Raw genomic sequence first — 20,370 nt, forward strand, 5'->3', positions numbered from 1 at the left:
TAATCCATGTATTTGTACATAAATTATTATCCAAACTAATAATCTCATCTCATGGGGAATTGGAATTGCAATTCAATTTCAATTTGAACTCAACTGAGATGGATTTGATTGGATTATACCTTTCCAACCGATGATACACGTGTGCGTGTGTAGAAAGAAACAATAGGGCAGGGTTGCCTCGGTTGATGTCATGCCAGTGTCCGCGACTGTCGCCTGAAGGGTGGGGAAATTGTCAGGTCGTATTTAACAGGATCTTGATAGCTGAAGTTGACATTCCCCAGTTCATCAAAAAGTGCACGAACTCTGTCCTTCAATTTATGAACCACCCCTACCTCTGTCGATCGATCCTAGAGTTGCGCCAGTCCCAAAGCCGGTGCGGATGCCTCGACCGCTACTCGCTCGTTGCCGGCAACTCTGCCATCAATGCCCGCCGTCGCTACCTGGAGGACGCTACCTGATGGCGTGCGATCGCGTGGCATGCATCCTCCATCCCTCGAGTGCCTTCGTGGCCGCGCGCGACTCCACCTTCTTGTCTCCACGCGTCCGCGTTGCCTCCCAGCGCTAGCGTTCATCGTGTATGAGGGGACCAAACGAACCTTGCTCCCATGAACGGTGGTAGTCGGCCTCCTCGGCGTCGAGCCGTTCTTGCTCCCACCTCTTCCTCTTGGCACTCTCCATCTCGCGCCGCTTGGTACCTTCCTTGGCGCGCCCGCATGGCCAACTTCTTCACGCGCCAGAGCTCCCTGTCACCTTCTGCGGCCTCGCCGGCGCCGCCAGGACCCGTCAGCGGGCGAGGCGGCAACATGTTGAACATGATCACGAGACAGGAGGCGGGGAGGATGGCCGGAGGATCCGCTTAGGTACCCCGAGGAAGAGCTTGGTTTCCGCCGGCCCTCTTCCTCCCCGGCGAACCCGCGTGGCCACCTTCTTCTTGTGCCAGAGTTCCCTCTCATCGTCTGCGGCCTTGCCGGTGCCACTGGGACCCTTCAGCAGGCGAGGTGGCTGCACGCTGAACATGATCATGAGATAGGCGGTGGCGAGGATGGCCGGAGGATCCGCTTTGTTACCCCGAGGAAGTGCTTGGTTGCCGCCGGCCCTCTTCCTCCCCGGCAAACTCAGCGGCGATAGGCGCCATTGGCAACGGCTCGACGTCGTGCTGCCGCGTCCGAGCCCTAGCAAGGCGGCCTCCATCCTTCATCCTCCGAGCACCTCTGCGGCCGCGCGCGGCTCTGCCTATCGTGTCCACGCGCTCATGTTGCCTCCTCGCGTCGACCCTCATCGTGTACGAGGGGGACCGAACGAACCTTGCTCCCATGAACGGTGGTAGTCGAGCCGCCGCGCACCCATCGGACGAAGACATAGTCCACTACTCGGGGACCCTTGTCGTTCATCATTCACGTCGGTGGTACTTCCCTTGTCTCTACGGAACATGGCAGAGGACATCCCCTGTGCTCCCAAAAGAGAAGTGAACCTATGACTCGCCATTTTGGAATACTTGCGTCCCGGCTCCGGCCGAGGACCCTGACCGGCTGGTTGACAACGAGTGTGCCCGCGGCTGTGACCAATGTCCACGATTGCCGCCTGAATGGTGGGGAAATTGTCAGGACAATATGCCAGTGGAGAAGATGGTGGTGCCGACTGTAGGGACAAAGTAGCTGAAGGTGGTGCCGGCAGCAGGGACGGAGCAACTGAAAAGTCAGGTGCATGGGGACTCACTCCCGTCGTCCGAGAAGAAGAGGTCGTCTGTCGTCGTCACGGAGGTCGACAACCTTGAGTGCTTAGAGCGGGGAGGCCAGTGGCAGACGAATCCCCGTGCGTATGAGGTGTTTGTGGCCGAACTCGCGGACGAGGTGGAGGTGTGCGAGACGGAGGCCGCCGTCGTGGGCTGGCGGCGATGTGCGTTTAGTACGGTAATTGTTAGTGTCAAAACCGGCGGATCTCGGGTAGGGGGTCCCGAACTGTGCGTCTAGGCGGATGGTAACAGGAGACGAGGGACATGATGTTTTACCCAGGTTCGGGCCCTCTTGATGGTAACTCCCTTTCCTTTGACAGGACTGGCTGAAGAAGGCCGCACAGGCTATCTGTCCGGCCCCATTGCTAGAGGACCCAGCTGAAGCCCGCCTAACGGGGCTGCTGGCTCCGGCACCCCACGTGGTGCCGGAGAAGAAGGCCAAGAAGAAGGCCACGGGGACTCAGAAGAGTTCCCGTTTTCAGGTGCTATCGGATGATTAATCCGAGGCCGACTCCTCCCACCAGGGCGAGGAGGAGAAGAAGAAAGCCTCTCCCCCAGCAAGGGGAGGGAAGAAAAGGAAGGCCTCCCCAACAAGGGAGGCCGAAGGGTCCAAGAAGGGAAAAACTCTTGCCCCGGACTGTTCCGCCAACGCCAGTGACGACGACGAGGACTAGCCTCCAAGGGCCAAGCCTCTGGCGAGATCGTAAGTATCCGGAGTCCCGAATAACTTCAAGGTTTTTGTTTTCCGCCACATTATGTCTTTCTAATGCCGCATACAACCCTGCAGTCCGCCTAAGGATGATCTCCCCACTTCGTCGAGCGGGTCCTTAGGGGCGTCGGATATGGATTCTCTTCCGACTGCCTCCACCCCCCGTGATGCGGACGATGCCGAGGTGGGATCCCAGGAAGGGACCCACCAGGAGGAGAGGGCCCCGGAGGTGTCGCAGGACAACCTCCCGGACTTTGCACTGGACTCAGCCCCGGAACCCACAGTGGCTCCGGAGTCCGGCGGCGACCCCTTCGTAAGAAGGGCAAGACCGCGACGTCGGCTGCCTCCGTCCAACCGGAGGTGCCGGATAATTTGCTGGAGGCGCTCAACAGCGCCTCCATCGAAGAGGAACACCGCACTGTTATGAGTGCGGTGATTCAGAAGGTTCAGCTCGCCAAGAGCGGGCTGACCGAAGCCTGCAGCAGCCTTCTTACAGGCTTTGAGGTAAGAATTTCAATATATGTAAATTGGTACCGCATAGGCAGTAGCCCCTGATGCTCGGTTCGGTGTTCAGAAAGAAAAGCCGGACTGAGGATCTTTAGAAAGATAAACGCAGGAGTCATGAAAATATGTTAATATGGGATTGCAGGCTGTGCTGCGGACCTCCGCCGCACTGACTGCAGAGGTCAATACTTTGAAGGAAAACCTCGAGCGGTCCGAGAACGAGCTCGGCCGTGCCAAGAAGCAGCTCGAGGAAAAAGAAGGTGAGTAATACCTCATGAAAATTGTACCTTACAGAAAAGGATTTGGTTGCAAGAAAAATGACAAGGATAACTTGGGTATTGCAGGGGCCACTAACGAGGTGGCGACCCTGAAAGAGGCGGTGGCCACGGCCGAACGCAATGCGGCTGCGGAGCGCACCGAGCGAGAGAAACAGGAGGCACGGGTGGCGGAGGTACAGCAAGAGCTCCAGGATCTCGTGAAAAAATATGAGAGCTTGGAGCGTGACTCGAAGACTCGAGAGTCTGAGCTTGCAACGGCTCTTGAGAGTGCCAAAGCCGCTAAGGCCGAAGCCTACAAGGCCCTCTAGGAGATTGAGGCGGTGAAGAAAATAGCAATGGGTAAGGCATTTTTTACACAAAGTAAGCATGTGAGTGTTAATTACCTGTTGCTTACCCGAATTCAGAGCTCTCCAGGAGCGTTCGCAGATCTTCCTTGCAGCGTGTCCGATGCTGCCGCATTTACCGGGCCGAAGAGGGGAGCTCGACGGAGAAGGTCTTCTGGTCTCAGTATGCTGAGGCCGGACTTCAGGTGCCCCTTAGCGACCAGCTGAAGCAGCTGGTCTAGCTCCACAAGGCGGCCGAACAGGCCATGAAGGGCCTCATAGTTCGGTTGTGGCCTAAGGAGGCTATGCATGGGAGCTACTTCGGCCTGGTGCGGCGGCTGGTGGATGCGTGCCCGTGGGTTGAAGTTATCAAGCACTCCGCCTGTATCGAGGGTGCCCGTCGGGCCCTTGCCCGCGCAAAGGTGCACTGGGGCAAGAAGGATGCCAGAAGCTCGTGACGGACCCGCCACCAGAGGGCAAGGAGCATCGCACGCCCGAGATGTATTATAAGAGTGTGTTGAAGGGCGCCCGCACTATTGCGGGTGAGTGCTCCAAAGATGTAATATTTGAGTAGACTCGCATTTTGTTATCCTGTGCGCTGAAAACTTAGTTCATGTGCGCTAAGCAACGCTAGTTAATTTAAAATATTACCTTGTGTGCGGCTGTTTATCAAATCTGAGAGATGGCAAGTCGTCGGCTTCAGCCCCCATGCCACGAGTGCTGGGGTGTTCGGGATAAACTTGAGCGCTCTTGTTCCCATTTTTGGGTCCATCTAGGGAGGCGCTCGACACAGCGAACAAGGCAACCGGACTTATAATGCTTGAACACTCTCACTTAGCCATAGAATTCTATAATTTTAAATTTTGGCGAAGCTCCTAGTCTTCGGAAGGCCGAATTTGGGGCGCTATCTATGCCTTGGCCGGACAGTATCCGACTCCTCGCTCTAAGCGGCATAAGTCTTTAAGGACTCGCAAAAAACCTCTCGAACAGCGACCGACTCTCGCCTCATCATGACGGTCAGTTTTAGCTTTCTCCACTGAGGCGTTAACCCAGCTCAACTGGGGCGCAATCGCAGCGGTTCTCCCAGTGCTACATTAGCCGATATAACGGAACGTAAGGTACCAAAACATGGGAGCCGGACAAACCCAACTATTGACCCAAGACATGATTCGGAGCCGATGCATATAGTGCTATAAGTTCGGGGTGCCGCACTTGTGAAGTGTTCGGACTCATCACACCATGATTCGGGGAACATAAGCCCCTGATGTGTATTAGCCGTACCAAAGTGTACGAATGCAATATGCCGTGAATGAACATATGTATCAAAAGGGAATGCAATTATAAGCAAAAAGGTGCTGCATTGTTTTATTCAATGAGTGCTGCTACGGATGCAGAACGATACAAATAGTGCGATAAGCAAGGTATGGGACTGTTAAACATGTCCCCCTCCAAGGGTAAGCTGCAGATTGGTGTATAAAAATGCTCGTAACGGAGATCACTTGTATATTCGTTGTAGCCTTTATCCTTCCCTGGCTGTTGCATCGTGAGTTCGGCAGATCTGCTGCCGAACAGGGCCTCTGACAAACGGAGTCCTGTGTGTAAAAAATAAAAGTTAAAAAGAAAAGAAAAAAGAACGACACACTTGAGAGCCCCTGGTGTGGTTTAGCCGCAGTCTGGGTTTATCGTGGTCGTGCCCCTCTCCCCATGCCCATGGTATCTTTAGAGCGTAATGGTCTACGCGAAGGACCTGCTTTAACGTTTCGCAGGAGCTAGGGTTGGGGCCGCACTGCTACGCGTGCTCGGAACATGCCAGGTGGTCTTGTTGTAAGTTACTCCGGGCGCGCTTAGCTGTGTCCGACCGCTTAAAGGCCGGACTCGAGAATTGCCTTAAGAGGCTGCATTGCACTTCTGCCGCGAGAGCCGCTGTATGTTCCTCCGTGCGGAGAGAACGTTCAGTGTTTCCGTTGACCGTGATGACTCCTCGAGGTCCTGGCATCTTGAGCTTGAGGTATGCGTAGTGCGGCACCACGTTGAACTTTGCAAACGCAGTACGTCCGAGCAAGGCATGATAGCCGCTGCAGAACGGGACTATGTCGAAGATTAACTCCTCGCTTCGGAAGTTATCCGGGGATCCGAAGACCACTTCCAGTGTAATTGAGCCTGTACAATTGGCTTCTACACCTGGTATAACGCCTTTAAAGGTCGTGTTGGTAGGTTTAATCCTTGAGGGGTCTATGCCCATTTTGAACACTGTATCCTGATAAAGCAGGTTCAGGCTGCTGCCACCGTCCATCAGGACTCTTGTTCGGTGAAATCCATCGACGATTGGGTCTAAGACTAGTGCGGCGAATCCTCCGTGGCGGATGCTGGTGGGGTGGTCCCTTCGGTCAAAAGTGATCGGGCAGGAGGACCATGGATTGAACTTCGGGGCAACTGGCTCCTTCGCGTAGACATCCCTGAGTGCACGCTTCCGCTCCCTTTTGGGTATGTGCGTTGCGTATATCATGTTCACCGTCCGCACCTGTGGGGGGAAACCCTTCTGTCCTCTATTGTTCGGCGGTTGGGTCTCGTCCTCGTCATCGCTATGTAGCCCCTTGTCATTGTTTTCAGCAATTAACTTGCGTGCTTGCTTGAATACCCAACAGTCCTTGTTGGTGTGGTTAGCTGGCTTTTCGAGGGTGCCGTGTATCTGGCACAAGCGGTCGAGTATTCGGTCCAAATTGGACGGACCCAGAGTAGTTCTTTTGAATGGCTTTTTCTGCTGACCGGGTTTAGAGCCTTTGAATCCGGCATTGACTGCCGTATCCTCAATATGATCGCCGTTAATGCGGCGTTTGTTTTTGTTGCGATGCGGCCTGCCATTTCGATCCTCGAAGTCCGGAGTGCCAGAATTTTTGCTGAGGTTATTGCTACGTGCTAGCCACCTGTCTTCACCCGCGCAGAAGCGGGTCATGAGTGATGTGAGGGCTGCCATGGATTTCGGCTTTTCCTGTCCCAGGTGCCGGGCAAGCCACTCGTCACGGATGTTATGCTTGAAGGCCGCGAGGGCCTCCGCATCCGGACAGTCGACGATTTGGTTTTTTTTGGTTAAGAACCGTGTCCAAAATTGCCTGGCCGATTCGTCTGGCTACTGAATTATGTGGCTTAGGTCATCAGCGTCTGGTGGTCGCACATAAGTGCCCTGGAAGTTATCGAGGAATGTGGCTTCCAGGTCCTCCCAACTCCCAATTGACTCTGTTGGCAAGCTGTTGAGCCAATGCCGGACTGGTCCTTTAAGCTTGAGGGGGAGGTATTTGATGGCGTGAAGATCGTCACCGCGGGCCATGTGGATGTGAAGGAGATAGTCTTCAATCCAAACCGCGGGGTCTGTTGTGCCATCGTAGGATTCAATATTGACGGGTTTAAACCCTTTGGGGATTTGATGATCCATTAGTTCATCTGTGAAGCATAGTGGGTGTGCGGCGCCTATGTACTGGGCGATATCACAACGGAGCTCAAGGGAGCTTGGTCTATTTTGTTCGGCCCGGCCGGTCTTACTGTGTCCGGCGCGACGATTGTCGTCATGTATCTTGGGACGCCCACGCGATCCATAGATCGATCTTGATTGTCTTTCCTTATCCTCCAATATATCTCGCAAGTCCGGAGTGTTCCCCTGTGGCCGTGTGCTTTTCGAGCGATGCCGGGGTACGGGTCTGGTGAAGGGCCTAGAGGCCACTCTATCGCGACCACGGGGTGGTCGGTCAGCCGTATTGTCTCCTGGTGATGCGGGTTCGTAAGCCTCCTCCTCTAATCGGGGGAGCAACTTGCGTTTAGGGTAGCTTTTGGAGGGGAGTACGAGCTCATGCTCTTCGGCCGTGAGGACTTCAGTCCTTCTGTCGGCTAGCAGATCTTGATCAGCTCTAAGTTGTTGCTGCTTTTTCTTGAGGTTGTTCGCCGTGGCCATAAGCCTGTGTTTAAAACGCTCTTGTTCGATGGGATCCTCAGGCACGACGAATTCATCGTCGTCGTGGCTTGCTTCGTCTCCGGAGGGAGGCATATAATCCTCTACCTCTTCTTCTGCCGCTCTCTCATGAGGGCTGGCGTCTCCGTCCTCCTGGGCTGCATCTTGCTGGAGCGGGTTGTCTTCGGCACTGTCCGGTGTAGTATTGTCTCCGGTGCCGGAGTCTTCATTCTTGCTGTGGCGGAATTTAGAGTCGCGCCGCTGACGCCGGCGCTTGGGCTGATTTTTGGAGGGGTCATCCTCCTCTGTTCCTTCGCCATTCCCATCTTTTGGGATATCCACCATGTATATGTCATAGGATGAGGTGGCTGTCCAGTGCCCGGTGGGCGCTGGTTCTTGGTCGTCTCCGGCATCGTCGTCCATACCGTTGATGTCCTCGGAGTCGTAGTCTAGCATGTCGGTTAAGTCATCGATAACGGCTACCAAGTGGGTGGTGGGTGGGCTTTAAATTTCTTCATCGTCCGCATCCCAACCGTCCTGACCGCAGTCCGGCCAGGGCTCTCCTGATAACGAGAGATATTTTAGCAAACTCAAGATGTCGCCGATATGTGAGTGTTGAAAGACGTCCGCTGCAGTGAACTCCATGACCAGCGCCCAATCGGATTCGATCAGGGCGGGCGCGGGGGTTTCGGAGTCCGGCGAGGAGTCCGGCACCTTGGAGTCACGGGCTTTATGAGGGACAAAGTCAGTGTTCGGCTCTATCGCCGTAGAGGTTGCAGCACCCGAGGCGATGTCTAGCCATCCGTCCTCGATCTGCGCGGCCGGCTCCGAATTGAGGATCGGAGCGGGCTCGAGTGCGGCCTCCAGGGTACTGTCTGGCGGCAGAGCTAAATCATGCCCGACGTGACAGTGCGGCACGCTCGGCTGTGGCTCGAATCCGTCGAAGATCATGTCCCCGCGGATGTCAGCCGTGAAGTTCAAACTTTCAAATCTGACCTGACGGCCAGGGGCGTAGCTTTCGATCTGCTCTAGATGGCCAAGCGAATTGGCCCGCAGTGCAAAGCCGCCGAATACGAAGATCTGTCCGGGGAGGAAGGTCTCACCCTGGACTGTGTCGTTGATGATGATCGAAGAAGCCATCGAGCCTATCGGTGACGACATAGAGGAACTCTCAATGAAAGCACCAATGTCGGTGTAAAAACCGGCGGATCTCGGGTAGGGGGTCCCAAACTGTGCGTCTAGGCGGATGGTAACAGGAGACGAGGGACACGATGTTTTACCCAGGTTCGGGCCCTCTTGATGGAGGTAAAACCCTACGTCCTGCTTGATTAATATTGATGATGTGGGTTACAAGAGTAGATCTACCACGAGATCAAGGAGGCTAAACCCTAGAAGCTAGCCTATGGTATGATTGTTGTTCGTCCTATGGACTAAGGCCATCCAGTTTATATAGACACCGGAGAGGGCTAGGGTTACACAGAGTCAGTTACAAAGGTAGGAGATCTACATATCCGTATCGCCAAGCTTGCCTTCCACGCCAAGGAAAGTCTGATCCGGACACGGGACGAAGTCTTCAATCTTGTATCTTCATAGTCTTGGAGTCCGGCCGATGATGATAGTTCGGTTATCCGGACACCCCCTAGTCCGGAACTCCCTCAATAAGGTTGACAATGAGTTAATGAAATGTTAATGAAATTGAACAAAATTTTGCCAGTTCAAAGAATGAACATCAAAGTTTGTGATTTCGATAATTTATCATTTAGCTTATATAAATGTTATATACATTTAGCTTATCCCAAAATCTTGAAATGAATTTCTTATTAAAAAAATGTTCACAATTTTGAAAACATATGTTCAGGAAAACAAAAATTCCATATTTTTTAAATAGTTTGTGTATTTAAAAATGTTCATGAATTGAAAGAAAATCAGCAATTCAGAAAATACTCAAGAATTGAAAAATATCATAAAAATCCAAAAATCTCGCTGCATGTTCGAAAAAATGAATTTCTTAGGGACGGACCGTTTGGTCTCATTTAAGCCAGTTTTGTAAGAAAATTTATATAAAATTCAGAAAAAATGTAAAACCTTTACATTCTTTCCATGTTTGTGTAAGAGATCGAAACGGTCCGTCCCTGGAGGGTGTGTCGGTTATGCGGGAGGCACCCAACCCATGATGCACCGGTGCCAAACGTGCCATCGCATCAAGAGACAAGCAAGTGACATGACAGTCGCATTGTCTTAGGGTACGTGAGTCGAGGCGTAGCGACGATGGACGGCGAGACTAGTACGTGACACGACAACCACAGCAACTTAGGGTACGTGAATCGAGGCGGGTGTCGATCATACACATCTAGGCATATTGGAATGATCTGGATGCCGGATCATTTCCAGTAATTGATGTTGTGAGGTAATTTAGTTGGTATTATATAGCGTGCCAGTGAAAAAAATAACTTTCTCTTGACCCCCTAAAGTAAATATTGTCCCACGTAGCAGGTATAAAACCTACATCTCTTGACCCCCAAATGTTGGTATTTTAACACGTACCATGTATAAACCAACTTTCTAATAATTCAAGATTTCAAAAAATGTTTGCATTTTCAGAAATTATTTAGAATTTGTGAAAATGCCCCCCTTCTCAATATTCTTTCAATATATCATTTTTTGATATTTAAAGATGTTCATGTTTCCAAAATTCGTTCACAAAATTTAAAAATGATACCATTTTCAAAATTTGTTCGGTAATTTTCAAAAAATGTCTGAAATAGAAAAAAACTGGGAAAGTGTTCTTTGACTGTGTGCACTGTGCAAGTATATTATAGTACGTTTTTGCTATGTGTATTTTAGTGCTGCAAATTCATTGCCTGTTATATGTATGCTACTCCAAGGAATTTGTCTACTCTTATTTCTCTGGATTTAAAGGATCTCCTTAAGTTGATTTGGAAACAAAAAAACATGCTTCCCAGGGTTACCAGGAATTCTCTTGCTTCTCCTTGAGCCACATCATCCGATCTAATTTAGTCGTTCGATATACTAGATTACTCGACAATAGCCATCACGAGGTGGCTTCTCCGGTAGCTCAATGCGGAGGTCCGTGGCGTCTTATCGCGGGAAGAACGTATGTGATATAACGTCATAACAAATTATTAAGAAATGCATGCATTGTCCTCCTTTGTCCCACTCCGAATGCGAAGAATATTCGGATGCGGAGTGTCTAGAGGCGGTGGTGCGTCGCCTACCGGCGGCGGCTCCTCCTCCTCGTCCTTATCATTCTCCTTCTCTATTGTCACGTGCCCATCTTGCGGCTTTGCGCGCCCTACTTCCTGCAGCTTAACAAAGTTACAATCTGAAACATCCAGGGTTCAACTTTCGGGGATGATGGATACAATTTGACTTACCTTTTGGGTTTTTTCCTTTGATCTCAAGTGAGTCTTTGTTAGTGTCGTTCCTCTCAAGTTCCTCCAATATTCAGTGTTATCTCAATGAATGAATGGCATGTATGCCTCCGCCTTCGATTGACGTGGATCATGGATATGATTCAACTTACCACTAAACTGGAATGGAGAATATTCCACCCATGGAACACCAGCATATCTGCTAGCCTCTTCTTTTCAGCGAACAATTTGCCATGGGTCTACAAGTACAGAAAAAGGTATTACAAATTTAGCACCATTATCAACATAGAAACTAACATTAATTACCAATTCACTCTCATTAATTACCAATTCACACTGTTTGATATCAAATTCGTTGTGTTCTTCGATGAGATTTAGGAAGTAAATACCAACTCCGGCATTTTACTAATTAAAATATAGGAAGTTGTTGTGTGGACTCACATATCGACTTTAGACTCATCTGGCAATACCATATGAAAAGAAGTGATTTCTTCTAAACTAACTAGCAAACTTTGTGATTTTGATGCCTTCTTCCTGCCTGCTGCTTTTGTAAAATATTTCGACTTTAACCTCACCAGGGAATTTTGAAACCTATCAACATGTTAATTCTTTTATGAAGCATATGAAATCATAAAAAAACCTATTAATTCAGATACATATGAATTAAATTAGTTGGACAGAAATTAATTGAATCTTTTATGAAGCATAACTTAGAATTAGACAGTGTACCAACCACATTTTGTATGACCTTTTCATGGTGCTCTCACCGTTGTAAGTGACTCAATGTTGGGCAGAGGAGAAATAGTTTCAGATCAAACAGAGACAAGATGCATAAAACCCAGTGACTATCATTATTCAGCCTTTACCTTCTCAAGAAGTTTTTTTGCTGCTACTTATTTTCTAAGATAGTCATCAATGAACCCATCTGCACATTTGCCATCAAGAATCTTCATTTGTTTTGGTGTCAAAATGAAAAATTAGCTAATCTTTATTGGCACAGAAAATTGTTATTTACTACCCCCATAAAAACACGATAAGTGAAGAACCAAATACATCTAAGCCATCCAATCACATTGATCTAATGCTCCCAATCGTTTCAACTGATCAAACACGATTACACACTAATTACCCACCATGCCACCGCCTCTTTCTAATTCTAATTGTAATTTGAGCAAAAACTAATTGCTACCTTGCACCCCCCCCCCCATACCGAACGGTGACGCTGCTTCTCGGTCGCCGCTCGGTCCCTCCCCCTCATGGAAGCCCGCTTCTCGATCACCACCAGTGAAAGCAGATTCCAATGTTATCAAAAGTTTTGACTGAGTTCAACAAAAAGAAATAAAAAAATGACTGAGTTGCTATAGTGGCTAAATCAGAGAAAGTTTCTTGATGGAATGTTGGAGATCTACAGTGTGGCTAGTGTGAAGTTCAGAGTAGTTTGCTTGAGTATCAACAAGCTCAACAAACTTACATGATGGAAGAGAAGGGTGTACTAGATGAAACTGCTGAAACTTTCAACAATTTAGTGAGGACAAAGGGCCCCTACTAAAAGTCCAGATAGTACCAAGAAAGGTAGCAAGTTAAGAATGATGGGTCTGTTGTTGCATGAATGAGCGGGAGATATTATCCAAAGCTCGACAAAAAGTAATTCTCGATAAAGAAATGGGGAGTGCACATGTTTCTTGGAATGTTTATTTAATTTTTTCTACACATATTCATCTTACGAATGCTAACACGTGCATTGCACATCCACCATTACTAGTAAAGGAAATTGTGCATACCACAGTCGGCGAATCAATGATCAAGCTGTCGAACTTCTTCTATGATTTCTAGTTAAAGATCATAGTCTTAAGGACAAAATTCACAAATCCATCGGTTACTTCTCTTATTTCCAATGAATTTACAAATTCTTCTTAAGTTACCAAAGCATCACAAATTTGAACCTTTGGTTTGCCATTATTTTCTCCTTCCAGCACATTATTCCTATATGTGCCCTCATATTTATCAAGCAATTTCCTATTGTATCTCTCAAGGCATCCAGAAAAGCAATGACCATGGGCATTATTTGCCAATCTGCGATGGCAAACAGGTGGACCAGCTTTAAATTTTTAACCCTCGTCTACAGGTAAAGCCTTGTTTGGTGTCTTTCGAGTGTTAGCTCTTGTACATTGCAGGAGTATCATGTTAGCCGTTGGACATTCACAAATAAACAAGTCTTTATATGTAGTCCACACATATAAACTGCATTCAAATGTATAAGTATAGATATGCCCCAAACAAGTTACTGCTAGTAAAGCAACAAATACATAACTTCGAAAATTACATTTAGAATGTGAAGACATCCCGCACAATTATTAAGCTCATTCTGTTTAAATTTCTCTATATACTTGACTTAACAAGATAAGTAGTAAAAAAACCGCACCAATCCAAATTCTTTATTTCGGACTTGATCAGATTTTGCAAAAAAGTAGTATCTTATTCCCATGTCTGGAACAAACTAGAAATACATTCAGTATAACACTCATAAAATAGATAGGAAAATCATCATCAGATGTGTTTTCTTGCTTGTAACTTTATTCCAAAGGGTGTTCTTATTCATATCAACTAGCTCACTAAATCTTGTATTCCTTGCATAGTGTAAAACATTTTTGTGTTTGTTTATTTCAAAGTCTCCATTGTGCTCAAGAGTTTTGCCCCAAAGAGAAGATTATAGCAGTCCCTAAAATAGTTTTTCAATGAACATGTTCCTGAAAACTTTTCCTAAGTTTCGGAACACCAGAAGTAGCATCATAATCAAAATTGCAAACTATGATCCTCCTGTGGTCCAAAGAGGATGGCCGCCGCCCGCAATAAGCTCTGCCTGTCCCACTCACGCGGGGGCGTGCTGGTCTGCCGGATTACTTTCCTCATTTATATTGATTCTTCTCTCTAAGTTTGCATGGAACTTTTTTGTCCTTTATTAGAATGTTTATTGTCACTAATTTACATGGAATTGATGTTTGTAAACTGTGTGAATTTTCAGTTTTCCATCGCTCATACCCATTGCAGATTGAAGAAGCACACCAACATCGAGCGGCAAACAATAACTGCAGGCGTGCTTTTAACACCGGTCATAGAGTACATGGCCAAAGAGATCATAACAGTGGCCAAAGTACAACTCTAAGAAGATAAGAAGAAGCATATCACGCCCCGCCATATTTTGTTTGGAGTAAAATAGGATGCTGACTTCAAAGAGTTATCCGCAGGCACCATCATCCCTTGGGCGGGCACCTATGTGGCAACTGAAAAAAAGACTAAAGAAAAAAAAGTGATCCCTTGGAAAAATGATTTCGTTCCAATATCTAATACTACCTCTATCCGTGTTTACTGGGTCCCTTCGTATTTTGAGTCAGACATTGACCACTCTAGACTACTAAAACATAAAAATATATGTTATGATTCTATGAAACATTATATTGTTGAATTTCTATTTGAAAGAGCTTTTCGAATATGGCCATGCCACTTGGATGCATGGGTCGGACTAGCAATCAAACCAGTAAGCTTCATGGTTCAGGATTTTACCGTCGGAACACCGGTTCGTTCACTTCGATCTTGGTTTGGTAGGTAAAAATTTTCAACAAAATAAAGGTCAAGTAGCGAAGATGAATAAGACACCGTTTAGATGGTGCCCTATTTCAAATGATAGCAGTCGCTATCTTAGCTACTCACATGGTCGCTATAGAATTATGTCATCTCCGAAAGAGTTAGCGGAAGATGGCCGGGAATTTTCACACTTTTGCCACCCCAATCTTGTTTTCACAATGCTCAAACACCTTTCAGATGAACGGAAGAAGATTGTGAATGATATGCACATGGGTTTTGTCTTTGACATGTAATCCGTTGGCACATGAGATTACATAATTTATGGTTTGCAATTTTGATTATGATGCTAATTCTAGTGTTCTGAAACTTAGTTTTCGGGAACATGTCCATTGAAAAACTATTTTAGGGGCTGCTATAATCTTCCCTCTGTGGCAAAACTTTTGAGCAGAATGGAGACTTTGAAATAAGCAAATACAAAAATGTTTTAAACTATGGAAGGAATACAAGATTCAGTGAGCTAGTTGATATGAGTAAGAGCACCCTTTGGAATAAAGTAACAAGCAAGAAAACACATCTGATGATGATTTCCCTATCTATTTCATGAGTGCTATACTGAATGTATTTCTAGTTTGTTCCAGACATGGGAAGGAGATACTAGTTTTTTTTTTCAAAATCTGACCGAGTCCAAAATAAAGAATTTGGATTGGTGTGGGTTTTTTACTACTTATGTTGTTAAGTATATAGAGAAATTCAAACAGAATAAGATTAACAATTGTGTGGGATGTCTTCACATTTTGAATGTAACATCAAAGTTATGTATTTGTTGATTTACTAGTAGTAACCTATTTGGGCTTATCTATACTTATATATTTGAATGTAGTTTATATGTGTGGACTACATATGAAGACTCGTTTATTTTTGAATGTCCAACGGCTAACATGATACTCCTGCAATGTACAAGTCCTAGCACTCGGAATGCACCAAACAAGGCTTTACCTGTAGACGGGGGTTAAAAATTTAAGGCTGGTCCACCTGTTTGCCATCGCAAATTGGCAAATAATGCCCGTGACCATTTCTTTTCTGGATGTCCTGAGAGATACAATAGGAAATTGCTTGATAAATATGAAGGCACATACAGGAATCATGTGCTGGAAGGAGAAAATAATGGCGATCCGAAGCTTCAAATTCGTGGTGCTTTTGTAACTTAAGAAGAATTTGTAAATTCGTTAAAGGAAATAAGAGAAGTAACCGATGGATTTGTGAATTTTGTCCTTAAGACTATGATCTTTAACTAGAAATAACAGAAGAAGTTCGACAGCTTGATCATTGATCCGCCGACTGTGGTATGCACACTTTCCTTTACTAGTAATGGTGGATGTGCAATGCACGTGTTAGCATTCGTAAGATGAATATGTGTAGAAAAAATTAAATACACATTCCAAGAAACATGTGCACTCCCCATTTCTTTACCGAGAATTACTTTTTCTCGAGCTTTGGATAATATCTCCTGCTCATTCATGCAACAACTGACCCATCATTCTTCATGAACTTGCTACCTTTCTCGGTACTAGCTGGACTTTTAGTAGTGGCCCTTTGTCCTCACTAAATTGTTGAAAGTTTCAGCAGTTTCATCTAGTACACCCTTTTCTTTCATCATGTTAGTTTGTTGAGCTTGTTGATACTCAAGCAAAGTTTCTGAACTTCTCAGTAGCCACACTATAGATCTCCAACGTTCTATAAAAAAACTCTCTGATTTAGCCACTATAGCAACCCAGTCATTTTTTATTTCTATTTGTTGAACCCAGTCAAAACTTTTGATAACCTTGGAATCTGCTTCCATTGGTGGCGACCAAGCAGCGGGCTTCCGTGAGGGCGAGGGACCGAGCAGCGACCGAGAAGCAGCATTACCATTCGGTAGGTGGGGGGTAGTGGTGGTGTAGGGTAGCAGTTAGTTTTTGGTCAGATTACAATTAGAATTAGAAAGAGGAAGTGGCATGGTGGGTAATTAGTGTGTAAACGTGTTTAATCAGTTGAAACAATTAGGAGTAGTAGATCAATGTGATTATATGGCTGAGATGTATTTGGTTCTCTGCTTATCGTGCTTTTAAGGGGGTAGTAGATAACAATTTGTTGTGCTAATAAAGACTAGCTGATTTTTCATTTTGACACCAAAACAGGTGAAGATTCTTGATGGCAAATGTGCATATGGGTTCATTGATGACTATCATAGGAAAGAAGTAGCAGAAATAAAATTTCTCGAGAGGGTAAATGCTGGCTTAAGGAAATGATTTCATTTCCAGTGAAAATGATCCACTCATTTAACCAAAATATTGTTTTGCAGATTTATATTTTGCTGAGGAATGATAGTCATTGGGTTTATGCATCATGTGTCTGTTTGATCTGAAGTTATTTCTCTTCTGCCCAACATTGAGTCGTTTGCAACGGCGAGAGCAACATGGAAAAGTCATACAAAGTGTGGTTTGTGCACTTTCTAATTCTAAGTTATGCTTCATAAAAGATTCAATTAATTTCTAGTGTGCTAATTTAATTCATATGTATCTGAATTAATAGGTTGATAGGATACAAAGTTCCCTAGTGAGGTCAAAGTCACTTTGTGTTCTGGTCATTGGCCAAAATAGGTTTATGCCCGTGCTTGATTATGTATGGAACGAAGATGAGAGTAAGTGGGAGGATGTCCTGAAGCCACTTTTGTGTTCTTTTTAGTGGACCAGGAAGTGTAATACTAGTTAAAACTCGAATCCAGAAAGTGGCCTCTATAATGCAGACCCTTTGACCCCATAAGATAGCATGTATGAATGAACAAGATTCATGGGAAGTGTTTGCACAGAAAGTGTATAGAAATGGCGTAGGGCAGGAGCAAGCAGAGTTAGTCAACATTGGTAGACGTATTGTGAACAAATGCAGGGGCTGCCTCTTGCTCTCAAGACAATGGGCGGATTGGTGGGTTCATACACTAGTAGAAAACAAGCATTTAGTCCCGGTTCCAGAGGCCCTTTAGGCCCTGGAACCGGGACTAAAGCCCAAAACCTTTAGTCCTGGTTCGCTTACGAACCGAGAATAAAGGGGATCCACGTGGCCGTCGTCTGAAGCTCCACCTTTTTTGAATTTTTTTCGATATTTTTCTGAAAAAAAATGATTTTTTTTTAAATTTTTTCCTAATTTTCAATTTTCTGAATTATTTGATAATTCAATCTCTAATCACCCCTCATCACTGCTCAATTTAATCTCTAATCTCTAATCACCCCTCATCATTCCAAATCATCTAACTTCTTGGCCGCTCTCCTCTCACTACTCCAGTCTGAGCACGCTTAACTTCCAAGTTCTATTCCCCCTCGTTTCCAAGTATGCGCTTGTTTTTTCCTGACAATAGTAAGCTGTCAATCCTATTAACCCTTAGGAGTTGAACTTGAGCATGAAGTCACAGTTTCACTGTATGAGTTCGAAACTATTATTCTTAAAACCAATAATTATTTAGTAACACTAATATTTCTTGAATAAGTCGTTTTACTTTTTCATAACATTGTTTGCAAAACATGTCCAAATTTAAGTTTTAAATTTTCCTAACTAGTAGATGTACTAACATAACTACATCTCGAAGGATTTTAATTTTTAAAGTTTTTATCATTTCTTTTGTTTTTTTGAAAATTGAAATGGCGATACATGGGGGGGGGGGGGTTGAACCCCTTTAGTCTGGGATGGTGTCCATCCAATCCTATCGTCGACTACATCTGCTAGCACCGTCCCAGCCAGAGTCACGACTAGGGTTAACCAAGCCAGAGTCACGTTCTATTAAAGTGGCAAAAATAATTATTTTCTAACTCGAAATAATTGAAAACAACAATTAAAGGACTAAAACAACTATATAAGCAAACCAGTACTATTTTGATTAAAATCCTAATTAAAATTATTCTAAAAATAAGCAAATTAATCTTACTGTGAGAGTTTGAACCCCTTTAGTCCGGGACGGTGTCCATCCAATCCTACCGTCGACTACATCTGCTACCATCGTCCCAGCCAGAGTCACAACTAAGGTTAACCAAGCCAGAGTCAGTTCTATTAAAGTGGCAAAACGAATTACTTTTTAACTAAAAATAATTGAAAACAACAATTAAAGGACTAAAACAACTATATAAGGAAAGCAGTACTATTTTAGTTAAAATCCTAATTAAAATTATTCTAAAAATAACCAAATAAATCTTACTGTGACAACAATCTGACATGTGACTAGGAGCAAAAAGAATTAAATTAAAAACTATTTTTAAACTCAAATTGTTCGGAATCTAGGCTTTAAAGTAAATTTGAACAAATTGATATTTAAATCATTCAAATTTGAAAACTAATGGCACAAATAGAAACTAGATAAAATTTTGAATCTAATGCAAAAAGAATCACTCAAAAACATCAAATATCCTAAAAGATATAAGCAATTTAAAACAGAAACTGAAAAAAAACAAATGAAAAAACAAACAAAAAAACTCGAGACCCCTTTAGTCCCGGTTTTTGAGACACAAACCGGGACTAAAGGGCATCACACCCTTTAGTCTCGGTTGGTGTCTCAAACCGGGACTAAAGGTCTAATCTTTAGTCCCGGTTTGAGACACAGACCGAGACTAAAGGGCATCGCACCCTTTAGTCCCGGTGAACCAGGACTAAAGGTCCCATTTGAACCGGTACTAATGCTTTCCCGACGCCCTAGTCGTTTGAACCGGGACTAATGCTCACATTAGTCCCGGTTCGTAATGCAACCGGGACTAAAGGGTGCATTGAGCTGGGACCAAAGCCCTGTTTTCTACTAGTGATATCAGCAAGTACAAGAATGGAAGGCCATCGAAGAAAATATATTAGTGATAATGTTGGAGAGAAAGATGAAATCATGTACATCCTAAAGTTGAGATACAAACACCTATCATATGAAATGAAGCAATGTTTAGCATTCTTAGCAGTTTTCCCCAAGGACTATGAGATGGATAAGGACGAGTTGATCCAACTATGGATGGCAAATGGTTTTATTCAAGAGAAGGGAACAATGGATTTAACACGGAAAGGAGAATTCATTTTTTAAGAGTTGGTTTGGAGGTCCTTCCTTTAAGATAACCAGGTGTGCAAACACAATTATGGTACAACACGTTATGTGACTATTAACTGTAAGATGCATGATTTAATGCATGATCTAGCGAAAGATGTCACGGGTGAATGTGGTAGTATGGAAGAACTTACTCAGCAAAAAGCTTCGTTAAAAGATGTTTGTCACATGCAAGTGATAGAGGCTGAATTGGAAATATTCAGCCGGTTATGCAAAGGCTGAACATACCTCCGCACTTTTTTATCTCCTTCGGAATACTACAAGGATTAAGAAGTGTTGCTACAGGTATCGACATCACTAAGAGTATTGCATTGTCCCCCTCCTTCAATTTTCATTCCCAAGTCCATAAATGCAAAAACATTTACGGTATCTTGACCTCTCTAGGTCTTACTTTGTTACATTGCCAAATTCAATATGTGTGTTGTGTAACTTGCAAACACTGAGGCTCATAGGTTGCTATAATCTGCGGTAGTTTCAAGAAGCCATGGCAAGACTGAGAAAGCTCATCTATCTTTATCTTTCTCATTGCCATAGCTTCAAAAGTATGTCTCCAAACTTTGGTCTACTGAACAACCTTTACATATTAACAACATTTGTTGTGGATACTGGAGATGGCCTTGGAATAGAGCAACCCAAAGACTTGCAACACCTTAGTAATAGGTTGGAACTGTTGAATTTGAGCAAGATAAAGAGTGGGGAGAATGCAAAAGAAGCCAATCTCAATTAGAAGCAAAACCTAAGTGAGTTGTTGTTCTCTTGGGTCCAAGAAATAGATGACCACTACTACGGAAATGATTATAATAGGA

General features: G+C 45.2%; 1 pseudogene; it reads left to right on the forward strand.

The window, feature by feature from the left end:
* Positions 1-13,711: 13,711 nt before the first annotated feature.
* On the forward strand, positions 13,712-19,547 carry LOC119284355 (annotated as a pseudogene).
* Positions 19,548-20,370: the final 823 nt, after the last annotated feature.

Source organism: Triticum dicoccoides, chromosome 4A (assembly GCF_002162155.2).
Source record: "Triticum dicoccoides isolate Atlit2015 ecotype Zavitan chromosome 4A, WEW_v2.0, whole genome shotgun sequence".
NCBI lineage: Eukaryota > Viridiplantae > Streptophyta > Magnoliopsida > Poales > Poaceae > Triticum > Triticum dicoccoides.